Below are 21956 nucleotides of genomic sequence, written 5' to 3'. Positions count from 1 at the left end.
TGAACCTATATTATAAGAGTGACAGGATAATTACTGTCTATAAAATATTCTTGTGAAAGATAGGCAATCAGAGCATACAGAGAGAACATGATAGAAGGTGTTTTAAATGACCTGTTCCCAAAATGAATCTTCCAAGTAAAAATAGAAGAGTAGATATAGGGGTCTTCACAAGAACAATGAACAATGTGGTAAATTGCCTTCAGAAGCTCAATTCAGTTTACTATGTATTCCACACTTACGTTGAGCCAGGCACTGAAGACCTGCGCTCTGCCATCAAAGAGATCACAGTCAGGTTCCATTCAATGCAGAAGATAAAAGGAAAAAGTATTCAGCTCAAGGTAGAAGATAAGGATAGCATGAACAACAACATGGTCATGGTGATGGACAGAAAGGAGAAAGGGAAAGAGGAGTCTTGGGGACAGTGAGAACATGTTGAAGACACCAAAGCCCAGAAACAGCACAATGTGTAGGGAGCAGATAGAAACTTCTTATGACTCAAAAGGGGATGAGTGGAGGGAGGAGCACAGAAGTGGTAGGTGGTGCTCTGGTGATGGAGGGTCTTCAGTGTAATGCACAGGAATTTAGACAGGTAACATAAAGCATTTATATTAATCCAACACGATGATGCAAAGTGCTTTGATACCACCTCATTGCTTAGAACAAAAGATACGCCTTCACCTTTTAAGTGCATTAGTCTATTACTGTGGACTCTTCACCATGTGATTTGCTGTATTGTGGTCTTCTAACAGAATCTCGGAGAAGGCAATGGCAAGCCACTCCAGTACTCTTGCCTGGAAAATCCCATGGACGGAGGAGCCTGGTGGGCTGCAGTCCATGGGGTCGCTACGAGTCAGACATGACTGAGCGACTTCACTTTCACTTTTCACTTTCACACATTGGAGAAGGAAATGGCAACCCGCTCCAGGAGAATCCCAGGAACCGGGGAGACTGGTGGGCTTCTGTCTATGGGGTCACACAGAGTCAGACATGACTGAAGTGACTTAGCAGCAGCAGCAGAAGCAACAGAATCTATTTGATAAACAGTCCTTCCTTTATCATCTGAACAGGGAGCTAGAAATGGGGAGAGGGAAAAAGAGAGTTGGGAAAGAAATCAATTTGATACTTGGTCTTTCTCCATTTTGCCACTGTCCCAGTGGTAGAGGGGATTGTGGAAAAGTGAAGATGACCCACCTGCCTCCCTGCTCACTGTGGGAAAAACTGGAAGCCCCAGGAAAACCATCTGTTAGGGTTTGAGGATCACTGTTCCTTGTCTGGAGTTGCTGCTGAACACTGACTCATTATAGAGCTGATGGAAAGCATACAGAGTATGCTGTGGCCACAAGAAGGAAAAATAGAGGGGTTTCCTTGCTACTGGATGCTGAAGATTTGCAGATGAGTTAAGAGAGATACCTTGAGACACCTGCCCACCTAACAAGAAACCACAACCTGAAGGGAGGTTGAAGTGAGGGGGTAGCATCCTCCTCTGGGAACTTCCCTGGCCTGAAGCTGAATCAGAGGAGCCCAGCTGAGAGTACCCATCACCTATACAAAGGTCAATCAGACGATGGGGAGCCTACTTCCCACTGCATCCAGGTGGAGATATGATCTGAGGATATGAGCAACTCTATATGTCACCAGCATCTGACAGAGAAGAAAATTACCCAACAAAAAAAGTAATTCACCTCCTTATCCTTAAGGTATGGGCAGCAATCGAAGTGGACTGCTCCCTCTCCCTATCCCATCCCTTGGAGGGACATAAGCCCAAGAACCAGGGAGGAGAAAGATGGAGGGGCAGGTGGCCACATCCTGCTGTGCCCTTTATTGATCCTACTCAGAGGGTAAGGATAGAAAATTTACCTGAGATGAAAGATCTTAAAACAATATTAGACTCCCAATCACTGGATTAGGACTGGATTCAGGTATAATTAACTAGCAACTCTGTTTTCTTTCTCTTTTCTTATTTCACCAGTGACTTGGGTTCTGAATTGCAATCAAGAGTCATGATTAGTATGGAAATAGGTAACTGGCTGCTGTTGCTGCTAAGTCGCTTCAGTTGTGTCCAACTCTGTGCGACCCCATAGACGGTAGCCCACCAGACTCCCCCATCCTGGGATTCTCCAAGCAAGAACACTGGAGTGGGTTGCCATTTCCTTCTCCAGGTAACTGGCAGTGGGGTGTTAAAAATGACATATCCTAACCTGTGGGACTGGGGCTTCCCAGGTGGCACAGTGGTAAAGAACCTGCCTGCCAATGCAGATGTAAGAGACACAGATTTGATCCATGGGTTGGAAAGATCCCCTGGAGGAAAGCATGGCAACCCACTCCAGTATTCTTGCCTGGAGAATCTCATGGACAGAGGAACCTGGTGGGCTATGGTCCACGGGGTCACAAAGAGTTGGACTCAACTGAAGTGACTAAGCATGCTCATATATGCGTGATGTGTGGGACTGGCTCAGTCAAGGAGAGGTGTGGGCAATGAGTTTCCCCTTGACCTCAGCTAGGAAGCTGGCATTCTGTGTAATGCAGTAGGAAAGTCACTGATTAAGTGACTGGTTAGTCGGCTGGTTAAATTGTCACTTATTTTATTTTATGATCTCAAACTTGAGGCTCGTCTTGACCACTGCCACTGGCTAGTGAACATCTGGGGTTAGGCTTCTCCTGTGGGTCAGTGCAAATGCCCCCTCAAAACTGGCCCTATGCAACAAAATAATTAATAATTTATTGTGAGAAGAGACTTTTTAAATTTAATATGAAGTCAATAGATATGGAGAATTTTTGTACGGTGTAACTGTGTTTGGGGTTATGTTTTTACATGGTGCTCATTTTAACAACCCAGTTTCATTAGGTAATGCAGTTGAGCATTTTTGAGGTGGCAGGAGTGAATGAAAAATTTCACTGAGGAATGAAATTTCAGCCTAGTGCACATGGTGACAATGGGATAAACTACATCTCTAGGCTTTATCCATCTTGGAAACTTCTAGGAGCAACTTTGAGAGACATTACAATATTCATAAAGAAACTTGGGGCTAACCACCCTTATATTAGATCTCAATTGTTTCAGCGGTAAAGATTGCTTTCAAAGTCCCACAAAAGGAATAAACAGCTGATGTAATGTGTCGTTAATCGTTCCCCCAAGAGAGCCACCATCACACTCTAGATTGGCTGTTAGTATGCTTGTTAAATCAATTAGATTAACAGGATAAAATTTTAAAAAAATGAGAAATGATAATCTTATGCTCTTTCGATACTGATCATGGGGCTCTCAAGGCAAGTATACTGAAGTGGTTTGCAATTCCCTTCTCCATTCCTCATACCGAATGAGGAATTCCCCAAGTCGGTAGGGGCCCAGTATGCTAATGGAGATCAGTGGAGAAATAACTCCAGAAAGAATGAAGGGATGGAGCCAAAGGAAAACCAATACCCAGTTGTGGATGTGACTGGTGATAGAAGCAAGGTCCAATGCTGTAAAGAGCAGTACTGCATAGGAACCTGGAATGTTAGGTCCATGAATCAAGGCAAATTGGAAATGGTCAAACAGGAGTTGGCAAGAGTGAAAGTAGAAATGCTAGGAATCAGTGAACTAAAATGGACTGGAATGGGTGAATTTAACTCAGATGACCATTATATCTACTAATGTGGGCAGGAATCCCTTAGAAGAAATGGAGTAGCCATCATGGTCAACAAGAGTCCGAAATGCAGTACTTGGATGCAATCTCAAAAATGACAAATGATCTCTGTTCGTTTCCAAGGCAAACCATTCAATATTACACTAATCCAAGCCTATGCCCCAACCAGTAATGCTGAAGAAGCCAAAGTTGAACGGTTCTAAGAAGACCTATAAGACCTTTTAGAACTAAAACCCAAAAAAGATGTCCTTTTCATTATAGGAGACTGGAATGCAAAAGTAGGAAGTCAAGAAATACCTGGAGTAACAGGCAAATTTGGCCTTGGAGCACAGAATGAAACAGGGAAAAGGCTAATAGAGTTTTGCCAAGAGAACACACTGGATATAGCAAACACCCTCTTTCAACAACACAAGAGAAGACTCTACACATGGACATCACCAGATGGTCAACACCGAAATCAGATTGATTATATTCTTTGCAAACAAAGATGGAGAAGCTCTATACAGTTAGCAAAAACAAGACCAGGAGCTGACTGTGGCTCAGATCATGAACTCCTTATTGCCAAATTCAGACTGAAATTGAAGAAAGTAAGGAAAACCACTAGGCCATTCAGATATGACCTAAATCAAATCCCTTATGATTATACAGTGGAAGTGAGAAATAGATTTAAGGGACTAGATCTGATAGATAGAGTGCCTGATGAACTCTGGACGGAGGCTCGTGACATTGTACAGGAGATAGGGACCAAGACCATCCCCATGGAAAAGAAATGCAAAAAAGCAAACTGGCTGTCTGAGGAGGCCTTACAAATAGCTGTGAAAAGAAGACAAGTGAAAAGCAAAGGAGAAAAGGTAAGATATAAACATCTGAATGCAGAGTTCCAAAGTATAACAAGGAGAGATAAGAAAGCCTTCTTCAGCGATCAGTGCAAAGAAATAGAGGAAAACAACAGAATAGGAAATACAAGAGATCTTTTCAAGAAAATTAGAGATACCAAGGGAACATTTCATGCAAAGATGGGCTTGATAAAGGACAAAAATGGTATGGACCTAACAGAAGCAGAAGATATTAAGAAGAGGTGGCAAGAATACACAGAAGAATGGTACGAAAAAGATCTTCACGACCAAGATAATCACGATGGCGTGATCACTCACCTAGAGCCAGACATCTTGGAATGTGAAGTCAAGTGGGCCTTAGAAAGCATCACTATGAACAAAGCTAGTGGAGGTGATGGAATTCCAGTTGAACTATTTCAAATCCTGAAAGATGATGCTGTGAAAGTGCTGCACTCAATATGCCAGCAAATTTGGAAAACTCAGCAGTGGCCACAGGACTGGAAAAGCTCAGTCTTCATTCCAATCCCAAAGAATGCTCAAACTACTGCACGATTGCCCTCATCTCACACACTAGTAAAGTCATGCTCAAAATTCTCCAAGCCAGGCTTCAGCAATATGTGAACCGTGAACTCCCAGATGTTCAAGCAGGTTTTGAAAAGGCAGAGGCACCAGAGATCAAATTGCCAACATCTGCCGGATCATGGAAAAAGAAAGAGAGATTCAGAAAAACACCTATTTCTGCTTCATTGACCATGCCAAAGCCTTTGACTTTGTGGATCACAATAAACTGTGGAAAATTCTGAAAGAGATGGGAATTCCAGACCACCTGACCTGCCTCTTGAGAAACCTGTATGCAGGTCAGGAAGCAAGAGTTAGAACTGGACATGGAACAACAGACTGGTTCCAAATAGGGAAAGGAGTACGTCAAGTCTGCATATTTTCACCCTGCTTATTTAACTTACATGCAGAGTACATCATGAGGAACACTGGGCTGGAAGAAGCACAAGCTGGAATCAAGATTGCTGGGAGAAATATCAATAACCTCAGATATGCAATGGCAAGCCACTCCAGTACTCTTGCCTAGAAAATCCCATGGATGGAGGAGCCTGGTGGGCTGCAGTCCATGGGGTCGCTGAGGGTCGGACACGACTGAGCGACTTCACTTTCACTTTTCACTTTCACACATTGGAGAAGGAAATGGCAACCCACTCCGGTGTTCTTGCCTGGAGAATCCCAGGGATGGGGGAGCCTGGTGGGCTTCCGTCTATGGGGTCACACAGAGTCGGACACGACTGAAGTGACTTAGCAGCAGTAGCAGCAGCAGATATGCAGATGACACCACCCTTATGGCAGAACTTGAAGAGGAACTGAAAAGCCTCTTGATGAAAGTGAAAGAGGAGAGTGAAAAGGTTGGCTTGAAGCTCAACATTCAGAAAACAAAGATCATGGCATCTGGCCCCATCACTTCATGGGGAAACAGTGGAAACAGTGTCAGACTTTATTTTTGGGGGCTCCAAAATCACTGCACATGGTGATTGCAGCCATGAAATTAAAAGGCGCTTACTCCTTGGAAGCAAAGTTATGACCAACCTAGAGAGCATATTAAAAAGCAGAGACATTACTTTGCCAACCAAGGTCCGTCTAGTCAAGGCTATGGTTTTTCCAGTGGTCATGTATGGATGTGAGAGTTGGACTGTGAAGAAAGCTGAGCGCAGAAGAATTGATGCTTTTGAACTGTGGTGCTGGAGAAGATTCTTGAGAGTCCCTTGGACTGCAAGGAGATCCAACCAGTCCATTCTAAAGGAGACCAGTCTTGGGTGTTCATTGGAAGGACTGATGATAAAGCTGAAATCCAATACTTTGGCCACCTCATGCAAAGAGCTGACTCACTGGAAAAGACTCTGATGCTGGGAGGGATTGGGGGGCGGGAGGAGAAGGGGACGACAGAGAATGAGATGGCTGGATGGCATCACTGAGTCGATGGACATGAGTTTGAGTGAACTCTGGGAGTTGGTGATGGACAGGGAGGACTGGCGTGCTGTGAGTCATGGGGTCGCAAAGAGTCGGACACGACTGAGCGACTGAACTGAATTGAACTGAATCTTATGCCCGTAGGTTGCTACACTTTGAAAGGTGAAATGATCTGGTCATTTTGAAGGCAATCAACTGACCATTGCATTTTGGGGTAGAGTCACTTTGCTAATTAAACATCACAAGGTAAAGATGTGTGGCCATTCCTTCTATTTCTTTCACAAGTCTGGAGTAATAAGGATGCTATAGGTGGGAGAGAGGCTCAAAAGGGAAGGGATATATGTGTACTTACAGCTGATTCCCATGAAGGAGGACATGAGAATATAAATAAATAACTCACTCCTATCTTCTTGATTGGAGAATCCCATGGACAGAGGAGCCTGGCAGGCTACAGTCCATGGGGTCACAAAGAGTCAGACGCAACTGAAGTGATTTAACACACAGGCACACATAGCTGATTCACGTTGTTGTACGTGCATGCATATGCAGTCAGTCATGTCCAACTCTCTGCAACCCCATGGACTATAGCTTGCCAGGCTCCTCTGTCCATGGAATTATCCCAGCAAGAATACTGCAGTTGGTTGCCCTTTCTTCTTCCAGGGGATCTTTCCAACCCAGGGATTGAACCTGTAGCTTCTGCATTGGCAGGCGGGTTCAGGAGAAACTAACACAACATTGTAAAGCAATTATCCACCAATTGAAGTTTAAAAAAGAATATTACAGCTGCCCTAAGAAGCTTCCATAATTTCCCCTTCAATTTTTCCAGATTTTTTCTCCAAAACATAAAAGACTCTAGAGCTACTACCATGTTTAGAACAACTTGATGCAAGCAACTCTAAGCACTAAAGGAAATCTGCCTTGTCTCTCTGCGCTTCCTGCTTTTCTCTTTCTTCTTTCACAGGTGCTCCTTCCACTTTTCTCTCACTGGAGTGGGTTAATTAGTCTTGGAGTGGCAGCATACCTAAGAGTCTTCTGGCCTACTTTTGTATTATGTCACTCAGATCCATCCAACTTCAGCTAAAAACTTCTCCACAGACCTGGGGTTATATACTGAGGTTTGGGGTCAAACTCCAGCTTTGCCTTGTATCTTCATGTGTGTGTGTGTGGAGCGTGGGGGGTGGGGATGAGTGTGTGTGTGTGTGTGTGTGTGTGTATACTTTTCCCTGGAGATCCTTTGGGAGGAGTTATTGGTCAAGAGAAGGATTCTGATTGTGGTGGTTTCAAAGTATATCTACAAATTATTTTGATACTCTCCCTTCAAAACGCAGAACCTAATTCTCTTCCCTTTGAATTTGTATCAGACAGAGTGACTTGATTCCAATGAATAGAATGTGGCAGAACTGATGGTTTGTGATTTCCAATCCTGAGTCTTAAAAGGCATTTTCACTTCCACCTTGTTTTCTTGAATTGCTTGTTCTGGAGGAGGTCAGCCATCATGTCAAGAGGACACTCAAGCAACCTATGGACAGGTTGACGTTGGAAGCACATGAAATCTCATAGCAACAACCAGTATCAACTCGCAAATGGATTCCTCAGCCCCAGTCAAGCCTTCACATGGATGTAACTTTGGTCAGCTTCTTGACTGCAACTTCATAAGAGACCCTGAGACAGAATTACCTACTCCTGAATTCCTGACCCACAGAGAGTATAAAAATGATAAATAAATGCTTGAAAGTGAAAAGTGAAGTTGCTCAGTCGTGTCCAACTCTTTGCAACCCCATGGACTGTAGCCTACCAGGCTTCTCTGTCCATGGGATTTTCCAGGCACAGGTACTGGAGTGGATTGCCATTTCCTTCTCCAGGGATCTTCCCAACCCAGGGATCGAACTCAAGTCTCCCGCATTGTAGGCAGACACTTTACCCTCTGAGCCACCAGGGAAGCCAAAATAAATGCTTACTCTTGTTTTAAGTTACTTCACATTGGGATATTGTTATACTGAAGTAGATAAGAAGAAGGAAGTGGCAACCCACTCCAGTGTTCTTGCCTGGAGAATCCCAGGGACAGGGGAGCCTGGTGGGCTGCCATCTATGGAGTCGCACAGAGTCGGACACGACTGAAGTGACTTAGCAGCTTAGCAGCAGTAGATAACTAATGGTGATTTTAGTATTGGAAATGGTATGATGCTATAATATCAACCTAAAATATGGGAGAGGCTTTAGAACCAAGAAGTGAGAGGAAGTTGAAAGGACTTCAAGGAAAGTGTTAGCAGAATCTTGATAGCCTTTGAGGAGGCTACTGGTGTGATCTCAAAGGAAAGTAAGAGAGATGTTACTGGAAACTGGAAGACAGAAAATCCCTCTCATGTAGTGGCAGAAAGCTTAGTGCCACTGTTACCTGCAGCTACATGGAAAGTTGAAAATGTGCTAATGAATTGGTTTATCTAGATAAGGTAATTTCCAGGAATTCTGCTGATGGTGTTACCTGTTTTCTTCAGACTGATTATAATCAAATGAGAGAAGATAAATAAGCTAAAGAAAGGATTATTTTACATAAAAGAGTCAGAACTTGTTGGTTTGGAAAATTCCCATCCCCTCCAGATGTCAAACTATGCTAAAATTAAGAGATGTCCCCAGGTAGAGACCCCAGTAAATCCAGAACACTACCAGAAAAAAAATGTGTAAAGATGAAGCTGATGTGTGCTCAGTTGCTCAGTCTTTTCTAACTCTTGCAGCCCGGTGGACTGTAGCCCACCAGGTTCCTCTGTCCATGAGGTTCTCCAGGCAAGAATACTGGAGTGGGTTGCCACTCCCTTCTCCAGGGGATCTTCCCAACCCAGGGATTGAACTCAAGTCTCTTTTGTCTCCTGCATTGGCAGGAGGATTCTTTACCACTGAAAGAGTAGCTATAAAGTCCTTTGATTAGATCTCAGAAAGACGAAGGAAGGTGTCTCAAAAAAGCTTTTAGTTAGAAAATAAGACTTCCAAAAAGTTCATGGTTTCTTCTCTCAGCAGTCTCAGCAGAAGCCTGAGTAGGGAAGGGTTCAGTTCAGTTCAGTTCAGCCGCTCAGTCGTGTCCGACTCTCCGCGACCCCATGAATCACAGCACGCCAGGCCTCCCTGTCCATCACCAACTCCCGGAGTTCACTCAAACTCATGTCCGCAGAGTCGGTGATGCCATCCAGCCATCTCATTCTCAGTCGTCCCCTTCTCGGTAGACCTCAAAAATATTCATGGGTGTGGCTTAATAACATGAACTCTCAATAAGAGTCAGGAGACCCACACGTTTTAAAAAGAACTGCATGGTAGGAACACCAAGTTGGACTGAAAGGAATAATATAGTACAAAATGAAGAGAGATTTTTGGGCTTCCAAACTTGTACAGGCAGTAAGCAGGCTTACAAGACTACTCAACTATAAGCCTTGGCTATCTTTCATGAAAAATGAAGGAAAACTCAGAAGGTGCAACCAAGAGGCCAGGGTGCAGAGTTAAGAGGTAAAGAGACTTATTCCCAAGCATTGAGTCCCAATCAAGGCATTGCCAACTAATGCTCTGCTATACTAATTTCTATAGACCTATGGCTCTTGTATGCCTCCTGTTTTTACCCTTTTTGAATGGGTGTGTCTTTGGCACTTCAGTTCAGTTCAGTCGCTCAGTCATGTCCGACTCTTTGCAACCCCATGAATCACAGCACGCCAGGCCTCCCTGTCCATTACCAACTCCCAGAGTTCACTCAAACTCATGTCCATCAAGTCAGTGATGCCATCCAGCCATCTCATTCTCTGTTGTCCCCGTCTTCTCCCGCCCCCAATCCCTCCCAGCATCAGAGTCTTTTCCAGTGAGTCAGCTCTTTGCATGAGGTGGCCAAAGTATTGGAGTTTCAGTTTTAGCATCAGTCCTTCCAATGAACACTCAGGATTGAACTCCTTTACAATGGACTGGTTGGATCTCCTTACAGTCCAAGGGACTCTCAAGAGTCTTCTCCAGCACCACAGTTCAAAAGCATCAATTCTTCGGCAATCAGCTTTCTTCACAGTCCAACTCTCACATCCATACTTGACCACGGGAAATGCCTATCCCACCATTGCATATTGTGGGGAGTATTTGTGGGCCACATGACTTGCCTCTTTGGTTCATACATCTTCAGGTGAAGAACAACTACATTTGAAGAAATGTATGTGAGGAAGTACACCAGAGGAGCCTCACCTACACCTGAATCTAATGTGGATGATGTGATGCTAGAATTTAAGTCAGTGATGAAAAGGATGAGACTGTGGGGAGATTCTTGGGAGCAACTAAGTATATTTTGCATGTGAGAAGAAACTAAATAATTTTTGACTGGAGAGCAGATTATGGTGGTTTTAAAACAGGTCTATAAATTCTTTCATACTCCTATCTTCAAAACTTAGAGCTGGGTCACTTTGCTGTGTACCTGAAACAATCACAATATTGTTAATTAGCTAACAGTTCAGTTCAGTTGCTCAGTCATGTCCAACTCTTTGCGATCCCGTGGACTGAAGCACACCAGGCTTCCCTGTCCATCACTAACTCCCAGACCTTACTCAAACTCATGTCCATCAAGTCAAACCATCTCATCCTCTGTCATCTTCTTCTCCTCCTGCCATCAATCTTTCCCAGCATCAGGGTCTTTTCCAATGAGTCAGTTCTTCACATCAGGTGGCCAATGTACTGGAGTTTCAGCTTCAACATCAGTCCTTCCAATGAATATTCACGACTGATTTCCTTTAGGATTGACAGTTATATAATTGGCTATACTCCAATATAAAAACACTCTCCGACATAAATCACAGCAGGATCCTCCATGACCCACCTCCCAGAATATTGGAAATAAAAGCAAAAATAAACAAATGGGACCTAATTAAAATCAAAAGCTTCTTCACAGCAAAGGAAACTATAAGTAAGGTGAAAAGACAGCCTTCAGAATGGGAGAAAATAATAGCAAATGAAGCAACGGATAAAGGATTAATCTCCAAAATATACAAGCAGCTCCTGCAGCTCAATTCCAGAAAAATAAATGACCCAATCAAAAAATGGGCCAAAGAACTAAACAGACATTTCTCCAAAGAAGACATAAAGAACGCTAACAAACACATGAAAAAATGCTCAACATCCCTCATAATCAGAGAAATGCAAATCAAAACCACAATGAGATACCATTTCACACCAGTCAGAATGGCTGCTATCCAAAAGTCTACATGCAATAAATGCTGGAGAGGATGTGGAGAGAAAGGAACCCTCTTACACTGTTGGTGGGAATGCAAACTAGTACAGCCACTATGGAGAACAGTGTGGAGATTCCTCAAAAAACTGGAAATAGAACTGCCATATGATACAGCAATCGCACTCCTGGGCATACACACCGAGGAAACCAGAATTGAAAGAGACACATGTACTCCAATGTTCATTGCAGCACTGTTTATAATAGCCAGGACATGGAAGCAACCTAGATGTCCATCTGCAGACGAATGGATAAGAAAGCTTTGGTACATATACACAATGGAGTATTATTCAGCCATTAAAAAGAAAACATTTGAATCCGTTCTAATGAGGTGGATGAAACTGGAGCCTATTATACAGAGTGAAGTCAGCCAGAAAGAAAAATACCAATACAGTATACTAACGCATATATATGGAATTTAGAAAGATGCAAATGATAACCTTGTATACGAGACAGCAAAAGAGACACAGATGTATAGAACAGTCTTTGGGACTCTATGGGAGAGGGTGAGGGTGGGATGATTTGGGAGAATGGCATTGAAACACATATGTTGTCATATGTGAAACGAATCACTAGTTCAGGGTCAATGCATGTTATAGGATGCTCGGGGCTGGCATGCGGGGATGACCCAGAGGGAGGATAAAGGGAGGAGGGAGGTGGGAGGGGGAACTTATGTAAACCCGGGGCGAATTCATGTCAGTGTATGGCAAAACCAACCAATATAATATTGTAAAATAATTTGCCTCCAATAAAAAATAAATTAATTACCAAAAAAATAAATTTAAAAAAAGAAACATAGAGCCCAATTCCCCTCCCTTTGTCTGTGGGTTGTACTTAGCTACTCCCTTCTAATCAATAGAACATAGCATAAGAGATAAAGTGTGACATCTACTACATATTGTGGTAATTTGTTACACAGAAATAGATGACAAATCTGTATCCCAAGTAGCACCACAGAACTGTTTCTAATGCTCTCTGAATAAAAGTCAGGTTCTGCTGTAACTGAAAGTACCACACAGTACAATAAATAGTCTCCCTTCATTTGAGACAACATCATAAATAACCCCTTCTCTGTAAATTCTTCATCTCTCCTCTCCATACCCACAATTTTATTGTTGAGATTGTTTTTCTGTGTGTCTTCCAGAATAATATGAAGACATCTTGAGAATAGAAGTGATTAATATATGACCGTAAAATACCTTGAATATAGTAGCTAATTATATAGTAGATAAAAGTGTTTATTATCCAAAAGAATGAAAACCAGGAGAGGTATTATACATTTAAATCTTTAAGTTACTAACCGAAATGTCTTTTCCGTAGCAGGTATGCCATAAATACTGGTGCATGAATGAGTGATCAATTGAGCTTAACAGCAAAAATGTCAAAAAGAAAAAAGAATGTAAGGATAGAAAGGTTTGTTCAACCAGGTAAAGCTATCCTTGAAGCCAGGATCAATGTAAAAACGAATTAGCAAGATATTACTGAACATTTCCAAAATGACACGATACCATATTGTAGAAGGAATGGACATAACAGAGAAAACAATTAAAATATATGGCTAGAAAGGAATCCAAAGAAAATACTTTTCCTCTTCCTTTCCAATCTTAATGCTTTTAAAAATACATCTTTCTTTTCTAGTAAAACAAAAAGAAAAATATTACACAATTTTGAGACAGAAGACCTTTTTCCCTACAAGAGGGTATTCATATCTTAATAAGTTGAAAAATATAAATAATAATCCATTACAATTGGATGCTACTTCAGAAGTCACCAGGAATTTTTCACATTACCTAATTTACCTTTTGCGACAACCCTATGAAGCAGGCATAATAGGATTTTTGTTCATTTGCAAATAAGATAATTAAAGTTCAAAGGAGTTAAAGGTTTGTTCAAAATCACACAGGAAGTAGGAGAACTGACACTTAAACTCAGGTCTTTTGACTCCAAATCCAGCTACATCTCACTACATTGCAATGAAACACTGAGTTAAGTACATGGGAAAGTCAACTCAGTTTATCAGTGAATGAATGATCAGCAAGCAAAGTAGTATTTCCTAGCAAGCCGTAAAAACTCCATCTGGAACAAACAGCCCAATTTCAGAAATATAGGTCACATAAAAATCATACCTTACCTGAAATTAGACGGGAAAACTCAACAACACTGTTGAATGATAGCCCAGTTTCACAGGGTAGCTTCTTTGACTTTATAATGAGCGGTATTTTCAATCACCATTATTATGCTGACTCATTTTCTCATCCAATAGATGATGGCTGTAGGCATAAAAAGAAAAATGTTATTCTTTAAACAAGTTAATCACATGATATAAACTTTTTTCAACTTTTTCAATGACTATAACTTTAAATCAACATAATACCTGTACTGGAAAACTATTACTTTCAGTTGAAAAAAACTGTACCAAAGATTTCAAAAGTATATGCATCAATTTAATCTGTGATCACTAAGAAAAGCTGAATAAGAGAATGATGAGAGTGACATGTGGTAAACCATAATGGGTGATAAACATAAGTTGTGGGCAAATCATAAGGCGGATTCCAGAGTAAGGGAATAGTATACTGAAGGAAAGGATGAGAATGACAGGACCATATACAGAAGAAAAACCAAAGTAATTTGGTTGGAGCAGAAGGGGGCTTGCTGGGAGACAGCAAAATAAAAAGTGTTTGGGGACCATCAGGTTAAAGACTTTAGATACTATAATGAAACTGGGAGTACTTGATCCAAGGAGATATTGAAAGTGATTAGAACATCTATTTGACAACTATGGATAGGGTGCATGTACATTTAGGAAATCCAACAATATAGTAATAAAAAGTCCTAGTAAAGATATTGAAAGTCAAAGAAATATAAAATTTAAGAGCTAGAGCAGAAAAAAATGGAGTGATCTTATAATACCATCATAATTGAGGATCAAACTTTGCATCAATAATGGTGGGACAATCTGATAATAAAGTTCCTTTTGTTATGACGCAAAACATACTTTAGTATCACTTAAGAAAAAATCTTGTCAAAAATGGTTATACTGAATATAATAAAGCTAGATTATAGAAAATGTTAAAAAATAATGAAGTTAAATCTCAGTAGGAGTAAGCAATTACACAAACCCAGAATGCAGGATAGTCTATAATTATCATGGAAATAACATGAAAGAAGGGAGTTTGGGAACTGCTCCAAAGTAAAATAAAACAAACACAAAAATTAAATGCAAGTTATAAATTTCTGATGGACTCATATTTTAGAAAAATATGAGAACATAGCTTACAACTTGGACTTGGGGAAATCTGTGTGTGGACTAGGCATCAGATGATTTGGAGACAAGCTTGAGAAAAACCTAGAAATTATGTGGATAACATTCATTTTACAGATATCATGCTTATTATATGAGAAAACAAAAAATAATTAACCCTATGCACGGGTGCAGGAGGGCCGAGAGGAGCTACTCCACCTTCAAGGTCAGGAGGGGCGGCTGTGAGGAGATACCCCTCGTCCAAGGTAAGGAGCAGTGGCTGCACTTGGCTGGAGCAGCCATGAAGAGATACCCCACGACCAAGGTAAGAGAAACCCAAGTAAGACGGTAGGTATTGCAAGAGGGCATCAGAGGGCAGACACACTGAAATCATAATCACAGAAAACTAGTCGATCTGATCACATGGACCACAGCCTTGTCTAACTCAATGAAACTAAGCCATGCCATGTGGGGCCGCCCAAGATGGGTGGATCATGGTGGAGATGTCTGACAGAATGTGGTCCACTGGAGAAGGGAATGGCAAACTACTTAGGATACTTGCCTTGAGAACCACATAAACAGTATGAAAAGGCAAAATAATAGGATACTGAATGAGGAACTCCCCAGGTCAGTAGGTGCCCAGTATGCTATTTCTGGAGAAATAACTCCAGAAAGAAGGAAGGGATGGAGCCAAAGGAAAACCAGTACCCAGTTGTGGATGTGACTGCTGATAGAAGCAAGGTCCAATGCTGTAAACAGCAATATTGCATAGGAACCTGGAATATTAGGTCCATGAATCAAGGCAAACTGGAAGTGGTCAAACAGGAGATGGCAAGGGTGAACATCGACATTCTAGGAATCAGTGAACAAAAATGGACTGGAATGGGTGAATTTAACTCAGATGACCGTTATATCTACTACTGTGGGCAGGAATCCCTTAGAAGAAATGGAGTAGCCATCATGGTCAACAAAAGAGTCCGAAATGCAGTACTTGGATGCAATCTCAAAAACGACAGAATGATTTCTTTTCGTTTCCAAGGCAAACCATTCAATATTACAGTAATCCAAGCCAATGCTCCAACCAGTAATACTGAAGAAGCTGAAGTTGAACGATTCTATGAAGACCTACAAGACCTTTTAGAACTAACACCCAAAAAAGATGTCCTTTTCATTCTAGGGGACTGGAATGCCAAAGGGGAAGTCAAGAAACACGGGGGGTAACAGGAAATTTGGCCTTGGAGGACAGAAAGAAGCAAGGCAAAGGCTAATAGAGTTTTGCCAAGAGTACACACTGGTCATAGTAAACACTCTCTTTCAACAACACAAGAGAAGACTCTACACATGGACATCACCAGATGGTCAACACCGAAATCAGATTGATTCTATTCTTTGCAGCCAAAGATGGAGAAGCTCTATACAGTTAGCAAAAACAAGACCAGGAGCTGACTGTGACTCAGATCATGAACTCCTTATTGCCAAATTCAGACTTATATTGAAGAAAGTGGGGAAAAAGTTGGCTTAAAGCTCAACATTCAGAAAACTAAGATCATGGCATCTGGTCCCATCACTTCATGGGAAATAAATGGGGAAACAGTGGAAACAGTGTCAGACTTTATTTTTTGGGGCTCCAAAATCACTGCGGATGTTGATTGCAGCCATGAAATTAAAAGACGCTTACTTCTTGGAAGGAAAGTATTACCAATCTAGATAGCATATCAAAAAGCAGAGACATTACTTTGCCAACAAAGGTCCATCTAATCAAAGCTATGGTTTTTCCCATGGTCATGTATGGATGTGAGAGGTGGACTGTGAAGAAAGCTGATCGCCGAAGAATTGATGCTTTTGAACTGTGGTGCTGGAGAAGACTCTTGAGAGTCCCTTGGACTGCAAGGAGATCCAACCAGTCCATTCTAAAGGAGATCAATCCTGGGTGTTCATTGGCACGACTGATGCTAAAGCTGAAATTCCAATACTTTGGCCACCTCATGCGAAGAGTTGACTCACTGGAAAAGACTCTGATGCTGGGAAGGATTGGGGGCAGGAGGTGAAGGGGATGACAGAGAATGAGTTGGCCGGATGGCATCACCGACTCAATGGACATGAGTTTGAGTGAACTCTGGGAGTTGGTGATGGACAGGGAGGCCTGGCGTGCTGTGATTCATGGCATCGCAAAGAGTCAGACAGGACTGAGTGACTGAACTGAGCTGAACTGAACTGATAGGAAGCAAGGAAAGGCTATTTCTTGGATCTCTTTTACGAACGAAGATTATTAATTTGCTGGATGTGTGATGACTGACTAGTTCTTTCCTCTGTGGGAAACATCTCCATCCCCAATCTTTTTGCATCCACGTATTTCTCATTGTCTTTTCAATCCTTTAGAATTAAATTAAAAGCCTTCTTTTTCCCTACCAATGTAACAATTAAAACCACAACTGAAAAGCCTCAGTAGAAAGCACAAAGGATTCTATTTTGTCCCTCCTAAATATAAAAGTGTATGCTGCCTCCCAGAGAAATACAAATATGACGAAATGCTGGAACAAGAACAAAGATGGACAATAATCCGCAGTCTAAAACTCCTGTGGTTTAGGTCCATTATTGTCTCTTTATCTCCCTTCACAGTTGATATTCTCTTCAATAGTGAGAGAATGGTCACTTGTACATGAACACATACCCACAGCACACCAGACTTACTCAAACACAAAGGGGAAAAAAAGGCCACTACAATTAACAAAATTCTAATTCTTCCCTCGTTTTATTAGGGGACTGACTAGAACTGTAGATATGCTTGTTTATTAAATACTGACTTGTATTTTTATTTTCTCAGTTGCTTGTTCTGAAAGAGAAAGAAAGCTCTACTTGTTTATAATTCTTCGAAATATATATGATCAATTCTCATTTATGTGCTGAAATGACAAGAATTGACAAAATGCAGGATATTCCACAACAAAAACTTTTCATTTCATTACACTTTTTGACCAAATGTTTTATTTTTAAAACAAAATTAGCTTTAAGAAAGAATACAAAAATATTGATTTTAGTTTATGTTCTCTGCTAGATAGTCAATGAATTTCTAAAGGTGCCCTGGAGAAATAGAAAAAGAGAAAACAAGAAGTCTAAATAATATACAGGCTTTATAACCAATTCTCAAAGTATTAGCCATAGATCTGCAAATATTTAAATTTCTCATTTATCTCATAAATCTGTCTTTTGATTTAGCCTCTCATATCGTGACTGAATCCCAGGTATTTGATATGATTGATATGCCATATCAATTATATGCCATATGCCATTGATATGCTATATCAAATCATAGTTGTTCTCATTTTTGTTAGTGAGATGAAAATATCAATTATCAAATCCACTAAGAAAGAACACAGGGATGGGTAATAGAACTAATATGGGAAAGTCTCATTATTCTGGAGTAAGAGAGCATTTAGCTATAAAGTTTAAAGTTAGCTAGAAGTAACTGATTTGCCCCAAACCAATTTTTCATGAAGTAACAATGAAGACAGTGATGCCTTATGGTCTGCTGAAACCCAGGAAGAATTTCCATAAATCAAAATGTGGATGGGTTCCTGGCAGAACAAATGAATGAGCAGAAGAACTATAAAATAATCAGACCCAATTCTACTTTCATATCTCCAAAGGACATGGCATCTTTAAGATGCAAAAGAACTATCTCTGTGCATCTCTACACTTCCCCTCCCCAGAGTTAAGATCCAGGAAAGAGACATCATATCTATTTCACTCATTCTATTTTTAAAGCCTAGTACATTGAGGAATTCGCACTCAATAAGTATTGATTTTAACAAAAAAATGAAGTGAAGAACACACTTGAGAAGATTCTTAAAATCTAGAACAAAAGGAAAACTGTAGGGGAAAAAGTAGATATATAAAAAGACTTCGTTAAGAGACCACAAACACATCCACAGAGAAGTAATAATAGAAGAATGTTTTTAATTGATGTGTTCCTTCAGATCTAAAGAGCTTACCAGATATCAGGGAAAGAAAAAAAGAACCATCTAGACATAATTCAGTGATACTTTAAAATTTCAAGGATAAAGGAGAAATCCTACAAATGTTTAGAAAACTAAAATACAAAAATAAAAATTTGATCTAAAATATTTCTGCAGGAGTAATGCCATAGGACAGGGACTTTCCTGGTGGCTCAGACGGTAAAGCGTCTGCCTACAATGTGGGAGACCCGGGTTCAATCCCTGGGTCAGCAAGATCCCTGGCAAAGAAAATGGCAACCCACTCCAGTACTCTTGCCTGGTAAATCCCATGGACGGAGGTACCTGGTAGGCTACATTCAGTTCCTGGGGTCGTAAAGAGTCAGACACGACTGAGCGACTTCACTTTCCATGCCGTAGGAAGACTTGTTTAGCATTCACCAAACTTTGAAAGATTATGTAATACACAACCAAATTGTTGTTTGTGTAATAAGAGAAAGATATTTTTAGTTATACAAAGATAAAGAATATGTAACCCTATAGTTACCTTCCTAAAAAAATATTTACTTGAAAGTTTATTTAACGGGTTGGGGGGAAAAATTAGAAATTGAGAAAATATAAAGAGACTTGTGGAAAGCACCAAAACCAACTAAACATGTATTGTCTAAATAGTTGTTGAAAATATGATAGTAAAGCATTAAAAACTTGACAGAAATGAAGTAATACTTTACAGAACCACCTAAAAATAAAACTGTTACATAACATTGATAATACTGCAAAGAAATAACAATGTAAATCTGAAACAGTACATTATATCACCAAAGCAAGGAAGTGACTCAATAGAATATTTATAGCCAATAAAAGATATAAAGACATTTCAGAAGGCAAAAACTGAATGAGCCATGTTCTCAGACAAATATACAATAAATCCAGAAATAATTTTTAACTCCAAAATTCAGAACACTTAGAAATATTAAAATACCATCCCAAAGCAAAGATAATCCAATCATTAGAAATTTACTCAAATATTTTCCATAATAATAAGTCAAAAAAGAAAAATCATATATTTGAGGATGGTTCTCAGATACTTGCCTCCTGTAGCACACCTTCAACTTTCTGATCCAGAAAAGGTCAGCCACGATATCTTATGAAGTTACTTCACAAAGCAGGAGTCAACTTCCACATGCCAGACCTGCTTCTTGACTCTCTGTCCTTGAAGTTATTAGTAAAGCCTTACATTGGGCAAGATCTCTGATTCATCTGAGTATGATTTGATGATCTGATCCTTTGTGGTATATCAGCTTATAGATTAGGATTTCATGCAAGGATGGCTGCCCATCTGTGTTAAGTGGTGAAAGTGTTGAAGCAAATAACAGATAACAAATCTTATCAATAAAATTGGAGGAATTCAGAATTTGTAAAAAAGACTTAGTCCTAAGGGAAATGGCAAGTAAATTGTCACAGAGTGGCAGGCAGGAAGTGACAAGTAGCCACCAGAACCAGTTTAAACCTTTTCAGTGGATCACTGGTAATATGTATTGCAAACCCTTCTGAAAGTCACCTAGTCCAGAAGAGATTCCAAGAAGCCTTCTTTGAATGCCAAACAATTATTATCAAAACAGGCTTGTTTGCCCAACACACAATAAACTAAATGCTGAGACATGGAGGTTTGTAGCTGAGAAAGAGTTCATTCAGAAGGCAGCCAAGTAAGGAGATGGGAGAACAGCCTCAGATCTGCCTCCCCAAAGGCAAAGGATTTGAGATATTTATGGGATAAAGAAGCAGGGTGGTCTCAGGCTTGGGGAAAGGGGTTTGGAGGAAGGGAAAAGGTAACATAATCAGTGTTTTATTCAGGTGTATCTGGGTTACACACTTCTTCGTGGGATAAATGTTCAAAACCAGCACTTATCATGATCTGAGGGTGGAGTTTTTGGCTCTCTAACATCAAAAGGTCTCTCATAGGATACCAGCACAGGCCCAGTCTTGGGATGGTCCCAATCAGTCATGACCAGCTTGAACTGAGCAGGAGTCAACTCCAGACTCCTTGAAAACAACTTAATCCCCCCTCCATTATTATAATAACTCATAAGATAGAGACATTATCTATAGAGGTAGTTAAGAAGTCTGGTGATATATATTACCAAGGCTATGTGAGCCTCAGAGGGTATCAGTTCAGTTCAGTTCAGTCGCTCAGTCGTGTCCGACTGTCCGCGACCCCATGAATCACAGCACGCCAGGCCTCCCTGTCCATCACCAACTCCTGGAGTTCACTCAAACTCATGTCCACAGAGTCGGTGATGCCATCCAGCCATCTCATTCTCCGTCGTCCCCTTCTCCTCCCGCCCCCAACCTTTCCCAGCATCAGAGTCTTTTCCAGTGAGTCAACTCGTCGCATGAGGTGGCCAAAGTATTGCAGTTTCAGCTTTAGCATCAGTCCTTCCAATGAACACCCAGGATCGATCTCCCTTAGAATGGACTGGCTGGATCTCCTTGCAGTACAAGGGACTCTCAAGAGTCTTCTCCAACACCACAGTTCGAAAGCATCAATTCTTCGGCTATCAGCTTTCTTCACAGTCCAACTCTCACATCCATACATGACCACGGGAAAAACCATAGCCTTGACTAGACGGACCTTTGTTGGCAAAGTAATGTCTCTGCTTTTTATACAATTAAGAAAAAAAACACCTAAATTAGGCTTAATTAGTAAAGGCAATTTACAAGCAGAGGGGTTTATAAGAAGTTGTTCCCTTATCTGCTGTTCTGTAAGATACATTTCTACAAACTCATCAATATTTTCATTGGATTCTCTTCAAAACTTGTCTTATTCATTTGTGAAAGATCACTTTGTTTAGTCCATATTCTGGGGTCAACAATAGTCAGGTTGTTGATAGTTTGCCCCTTTCTAACCTCTTCTTGGTTGAGGAATCTAAGACAGTGTCCAAAAGTGTACTATTTGGCCAGTTAAAGTAGCTTTCTTGTTTCTAATAAGTTTGTCTGCGTCAGTAACTCTCAACTCTCAACTGGGGTGAGTTTGTCCCCCATGGGACATCTAGCAATGTCTGGAGACTTTTTAAAAAATTTTATTGAAGTATA

This window comes from Moschus berezovskii, chromosome 4 (assembly GCF_049115385.1).
Source record: "Moschus berezovskii isolate FMDL1 chromosome 4, NW_MosBer_1.0, whole genome shotgun sequence".
NCBI lineage: Eukaryota > Metazoa > Chordata > Mammalia > Artiodactyla > Moschidae > Moschus > Moschus berezovskii.
Note: the sequence above shows the minus strand (reverse complement) of the source record.